This window comes from Cupressus sempervirens, chromosome 9 (assembly GCF_028749045.1).
Source record: "Cupressus sempervirens isolate cs-2001-9-10 chromosome 9, ASM2874904v1, whole genome shotgun sequence".
Taxonomy (NCBI): domain Eukaryota; kingdom Viridiplantae; phylum Streptophyta; class Pinopsida; order Cupressales; family Cupressaceae; genus Cupressus; species Cupressus sempervirens.
Genome location: NC_143126.1, coordinates 514,309,956 through 514,317,614, shown reverse-complemented (window position 1 = coordinate 514,317,614; position 7,659 = coordinate 514,309,956).

Here is a 7,659-nt window from a genome sequence, read left to right as displayed (position 1 = left end):
GCACTATTTAGGAGTCATTTTGTATGAATTAGTTTTAGTTTATTAGTTTTTAAACATGAGTTTGCATTAGAAGATCTCTCACTTCTACCAAAAAAAGAGGAGAGGATTTTATTTAAATACATGGATGTAATATGTACTCTAGGCCATTATTTTGATGCAATAATATATGTTATTGGTGCTCTCATTTTGAGTGTAGTAAATCTTACCAAAGTGTATTATTTTTGTGAATGCATGTTCATGAATAATAATGGAGCTAATGGTTTTATTGTGTTGTTATGATTATGCGATCATTTAGTTCTAGTATTTGCCTTGTGTTAACAATTTTTGTTGTTGTGGTAGATTAGAGAAGGATAATCTTTGTTCTTGTGTAGCATTTTATTTGTGTGAGCGCACATTTCATGGCCTCACAATTTGATGAAACATGAAAAATATTTTGGTTATTATTGAAGTTCTCATTGATGATAATTTAAGGAAGTTTTGCTTCTAATTTCATTGGTTTCCTACCAAATTATTTTAATAATTTAATTTTTAGATGTGTTGTTAAATTGGCTTATGTCCTCTAGGAATTCCCCTTTCAGTAATTTATTTCAAATCTCTTGTCACTCTATCTTCATTATTCTATTTTCAAAACACTTGGTTAATGTAGGAATTCATGTAGTTGCATTGATAAATTTCATTCATAAAACATAAAATAAAAATATATATCTTCCTTTTTTGGTTACATTTTTAGCAGAGTTGTGCAAATTGGTTGACACTAGCAAAGGCCTCCTTGTGAATAGACACATTTATCTTATATTGAGCTACCCAAGAGGTTGAAAAGTAACTATCGAGAAACTTGGCATTGGTCATTGATAATATTTTTAAGGGAGATTTGAAAGGGTTTTTCCTATTAAGAATCATGCAAAATGACCACTCAACAAGACTTTAACTACTCTTTTTACTATGATCTCTGAACCAAGTGGTATCAAAGCATAGTATATTTGTGGAGCAGTTATAATATTGGTTATACGTTAGCAAAGGAGTCTAAGGCTAAAGGATCCACCATGGTGACAAATTTTGAACTTGCCAAGAAGTTGTTAGAGACAAAGGGAAGGAACAAAACTAAAAGGCTTGAAGAAGAGTTTCAAAAACTCAAGGACAAGATGAGAGTAAAGGATAATGGAAACTTTGGTGAAGAAGAGAGGAATGGAGAAGAAAAACCCCCAATGCAAAATGTTAAAGAGGAGGTTCATGCAAATCAAAGATCTTTTCTAAATCTCCTAAAGACCATGGGGATTAGATCCATGGAAGGGAAGCCATTAATAAGCATGTTTAGTGGGAAGATGGATGATAATGCATTAATGGATTGGGTGGCGCCCTTAGAAAGTTTCTTTGAATGTAAGAAAATTGTTGATAACCAAAAAGTGAATATTTCAAAGACCAGGTTGAGGGAAAAAAACCTTCACATGGTGGAACTTTGTCCAAATTGAAAGAGAAAAGGAAGGTAAGAGGCTAATCACCACTTGGAAGGGTATGGTACACAAAAACAAGGAAGTTTATGTTCCAGAGAACTACGAAGTCCAATTGCACAAGAAGAGGCAAAATTTTAGATAGAAAGAGATGGATGTAAGTACCTATATAGAGGAATTCCAAAAACTTTTTATGAGTTCTTGGGCAATGGAGGAATAATGTGTTAAGGTAGAAAGATACCTTAATGGTCTAAGAATTAACATTCAAGAAGAGTTGAACTTGTTATGCTCTAAGAGAGTGAGTAAATGCTATCAATTATCTCTAAAAGTGGAAGAGAAGCTAAGGAGAAGACAAGAGAATAACAATAGAGGAAGATGAAGAAAAAAAAGAGGAAGAGGAGTACCTAATGGAAGAGGACAAAACTCTAAGCCCTGAGGAGAATCCATTCAAGAAGGAGGAAGTAATTTTAGAGGAAGCTTTAGAGGAAAAAGGTCCAATAATAGAGTAAAAAATTGAGGTAGAGGGTCCTCAAGGTGTTACAACTACAATCAACCAAGCCACCATGCTCGTAGATGTCTACAAAAGATTGGAAACAATAGTCAAGGTGATAGAAGAACACAAGTAATCCAAGATGATGCATAAATTTCATGTTCAAATTCCAAAGATCTTGAACCAGAGCAAGGAGTCACCTTGAAAGACATTGTTGAAGATGCCTACACCTCAAGAACCCCCATAAAGAAAGAAAATATTTAGAACCAATTGCAAATATCAAGGTAAAGTTTGCAATCTCATTGTTTATTATGGTTCAAAAAAGAATTTAGTTTCAAATGAAATGGTGAACAAACTATTTCTAGTTACCTACCCTTATAAAGTATTATAGCTTATTGTTGGGCAACATATTGTGGTAGATAAACAAGCATGGGTAGATTTCTCTATAGGAGAATATAAAGATACAAGTCTATATGATGTTGTGGACATGGATTATTGCCACCTACTTCTAGGTAGACCCTAGTAGTATGACCTTAAGGGACATCATGATAGCATAAAAAACACCTATTCAATAACCAAGGATGGAAAAAACTATATAATGAAGAAATTGCCTAATCCAAATGTAAAAAAGCCAAGAGAGTCCATAGTAACTATAGTTGAAGAAAAGGAGGTGGTCCAAACTATTGAAGAAGCTAGGGAGGCTTATGATGTAGTACTAAAACCAAAGGATGATGGAGGGAAAAAATTCAAGAAGATACTCAAAGTAGTAGATAATTTATTGAAGCAATACAAGGGAATAGTGGTTGAAGACCTTCCCCAAACCATCCCACCCATTAGAGAGAGAAGTCATAATATTGAATTTACACCAAGAGCCTATTTGCCCAACAAAGAGACATATAAAATGACCCCTGACCAAAATGCAAAGATAGCAAGGCAACATGCAAAAAAATTTAAAGAAAGGGTTAATAAAAAAGAGCCTAAGCCCTTGTGCTATACCAAGTGTACTTACTCCAAAGAATGATGGTAAATAGGGACTCTTTACTAACTCAAGATCCATAAAATAAATGACAATCATATATAGAATCCCTATCCCAAGGGTAGAAGACTTGTTAGATTAGTTGGGTGGTGCAAGTTATTTGTCCAAGATAGACTTGAAGTTTGGCTATCAAAAAATTAGAATTAGACAAGGGGATGAGTAGAAGACTGCATTAAAGACAACAAAGGGTTTGTATTAATGTCTTTTAATGCCATTTGGACTAATAATTTCTCCAAGCACATTCATGGGACTCATTAATGAGGTCTTTCATGAATACATACATAAATTTGTAGTAATTTATTTGGATGTTATACTAATATTCAACAGGTCAAAGAAGGAGCACTTAGAACATCTCAATCTAGTTGTAAAGAGGCTACATGATCATCATTTGTTGATAAACTTAGAAAAAATTGATTTTATGTAAGAGGAACTAATATATTTGGGTTCTGTGATTACAAAAGGAACCCTCAAGATGGATCCACAAAAGATATCTGCAATACTAAATATGGTCTACAATTAAAATGTAAGTGATGACAAAATTTTTCATGGTTTGGCCACCTTTAACAAGAAATTTGTAAAGAATTTCAATCAAATATGTACCCCTACTCTGGATACCATCAAAGGAGGAAGAAAAATCAAGTTTGAGTGGATAACCAAGGAAGATGAATCTTTTGAATACCTCAAACAAAGGATTGTGTAACGCCCCGCCAAGGGATCCAAAAGAATTAACCTAAAGTTTCACTAAGTTTGCTACACATTTTTTTTTTAAAGTAAGAATGTATAACATACACATCAAACACATAGTAGCGGAAGCAATAGCATGTAATCATTGATAACCATACATAGCAAGTTACATTTCTTAAGGATCCCAAGACGTTGAGTCACGTTTAAATTTAATTAATTCTAAGTCTAACAATTATCACATACATATGAAAGAATAATCAGAAGTCCCATGTCCATATAATACATTTGTTCCGAATGCCTCTTGGCAAATTAATTCGGAATGCTCAATCATCCACTGTACAAGTCACAGGGTATGAAAGGCTTAAAAGAATATACATATGTAAAGATAAAGATACAACATCCTCAAATCCCTGATACAAAGTACAGTAAAAATATATGAAACTATACACTATACATGATACATCCATACATCCATAATGATAAAACATCTATCATAAAATCTAACCATCCATCATAATAATCCAAGAACATAGTGAAGATAAAGGCCAATCACGAAAACTCCAGCCACGATGACCACGGAACGGATCTCAATGGTAAGAGTAAAAAGCACTACCACCCGACCGCATGGAACCTAAATGGTCCACTCCCACCGCGCTGAGGAGATAGTCTCAAGTCCCAAATAGGATAACAAAACCTATAATCATAAATACTCTCTAAGTCCAAGAAATCCTATAAGTATTCTAACTCAAGGGTTCCTAAAAAGATCAACATCTAAACCCAGAGGTACCACAAGACACGTAGGAAACCTAATATGCAAGCGGAAAAGTGTCATCGCAAAAGTCACGTAGAAGTTACCCGAGCAATCCCTTAGGAATCTCGGGTCCCTACTGATCCCTGCGGCCACTAGTATCCTCTCGTACTAACGAGGCCTACTATGGAATGCAAGGTCGTAACCAAGTGTTCTCTCTACCCCATCCTAGTCTGTACTAGCACTCAAGGCATGGGAGAGAACATACAATTATCTTGTTAGGTTCATTTTCCCTTATTTAGTGTAAATGTTTTCACTTATTAAAACAACTTACAATGGGTTACTCCATGCAGCCTCTTAGGGCCCTGATCCCCATTGCAAGCCACTTCCCGACACTACACATAGATAACCTACCCTAGGCTCATGAAATCATAAATCAAAGAATCATAATAAAACCACCTCAGTCCTATACAAGCAACTGAAAAAATATCATAAAAGATAAGCCACAAAATTACATCAGTTCTTCATGAGCAATAGATAATATCAAATAATAATCATATGATCACGACAGTTCTCTATCAGCAACTGAAGGCATCAATGATAAATCACAAAATCCAATGGTTCTCCAATGAGCAACCAGAAAGTATCCCAATAGTAAATTACAATACTGATCGAAGATTCCAAAATGGTCAAGTCAAAACATGACATCATCAAGAACATAACAAACACTTCAGTCCTCTCAAGCGACTGAAAAGCAATCCAAGTATAACTGATCGAGACTCAAAAATGGTTATCAAATATAACTGATCGAGACTCGAAAATGGTTAAGTCAGGTATCTTAAATACATACCTCTCAGCTTCACACAAGGAAACTGGAAAGCAATAACAACCAGTAAATACAATCATGTCATAGAGCACTTCATCACATTACCATGGTCGGGTTAAGAAAGATCGAGACCAAATCATCATGACATCACATTCACAATCCCGAGCCTCTAGTAACAACCTAAACTGGTCAATACTAGAACAACCCCAAAATACAGAGAACACATAGAAAACATCAAAGTCTCAGAGATAGGATTTGAAAGTATATAATTGAGTTAAGGTAAGGTTTATGTTTCAGTTTAACGTCGAATTCAAGTAACCAAGTTTTCACAATTAGCCCTTACAATTAACCCATTTCTATATTTACATGATTGTACAATTACCCTATAAATATTCTAAGGATAATCTTTTATTTATAAGTTATAAAAATGATCCTTAATGATTTTAAATAAAACAATTATGACTTTATTAAAATTATCCTTATTTAAACCCACATTAATAACTTTCATTAAGTCAATAGTCTAATTATACAATTTTATCAAATAATATCTATAATTGATTTAAATAAAATAATTACAATTTTATTAAAATCAATAATTAAGTACTTGATAATAATAACTTCTATTCTTAATTAAATATTAAATCATATTTAATTAATATTAATCAATATTTTATTTAAAATATATATTACATTTATTATTAATATAACAATTATAAAAATATTGTTGAAATTTAATAATTGAAATTAATATTAAATAATATCATAAATTTAATTTAATTAAAAATTATTAAAATTAATCAAAATTTATAATATTAAGGAATATCGATTTTCGAATGGCATGTGAAATGTTTTGTTGAAAACATGAGGTAAGCGATTTAATAATCACTACCTACCGACAGCGCAGGGTTGGACTGTTGTCGCAGTCGTCCTGCGTCAGCAGGTACGACTGCGTACAACAGTCGCCTACTGCAGTCATTAAGGGGGCAGGGGGTGGTTAAGCCGCCCCTCCCCAATACTATAAAAATTAAATTTTATTTTTAATTAAATACATTTTATCAGATCTGACATTGTACCATTAAAATTGTTAATTAAAAATATACATATATGTATATGTATATTTTTATTTTTATATTTTTTTTATTTTTATATTTTTATTTTTATATTATTTTATTAAAAGAATACAATTTTTTTATAAAAGATTTTTTTAATGAACCAATTAATTAAGAATATATATAAATCTTTAAATATATATATATATATAAATAATTTCTTTTAATATATATATAAATATATGCATTGAAAAATTGTTTCCTTCTTTAAATTGATATAGAAAATATAGTCAACCATTCGAACTTCTAATTGAGAATTTCGGTAGTAGATTCAATCCTTCCCATTTAAATCTCATGTATACAGAAGTTCATAAACAAGCATCTGATAAATTCCAATATCGTAATGTTTAAACATTCATCACAGAGAATTCAGATTTACAAACTCCAGACACGAAGAAGACAGGAAAGGATAATTGCGTAATAAATCGATAATCAATAACATAAGACCCTACCTGATCCTGATGCTATTATGCAATCTCTAGGAACTGTAAAAGAATTCGCTCCTCTCAATAACCTTCCTCTGAAAAACTTTCTTGGTATCAGCCTTCTGAAATTCGCTTCCAAAAGTAGTCTCCCAAATATTCCCGTCCAAAAACGTGTCCCAATTCGTGTCCCCCAAGAATGAACCCCCAACGTTTGTGATAAGCAAATTCTCCTCAAATCGGGGCACTAATTGTCCGTTCACCCGAGAAGACTCATTACATAACTCAGTTAACTCCCGAATTAACCTTTCTTATCTTTTCTTTTAATTTGCATTCATCTTTTATGCACATTAAGTTGATTTATTAAATAACTTTATTTAATATTCCACTTGACTTCTATTTTAAATTAATTTATTACTTTAATCTCATGTGCACTTCATGAAATTAAAATAACATTATTAATTTCTATTATTTAATCTTTTAATTTAATTCTCATATTTAAACTCATGCTTAGATCATGCGATCTAGAATTCTTAATAATTTAATATCTTTCAACTTTTAAATTTATTTTAGAACTTAATTGATAACATATTTAATTAATTTAAATAATAATAATATTTAGCATTTATTTAAAAATGAACTCCAAATATATTATTATTAAATTAAATAAATATTATACTGTTCTAAATTTATCTTTGAACTTTTATCTCTAAATTTAATTCTTTTATTTAATTAATTTCTCAATTAATTAAATATTAAAGACATCATATTAATTCTCCATTAAATTAAATCATTAATTAATCTTTTAATTAGACTTAATTAATAGAAAACACATCAAGGACTCATATAACAACATACGAAAACCCATCATAGAAAAACACATACTAAATCAAACA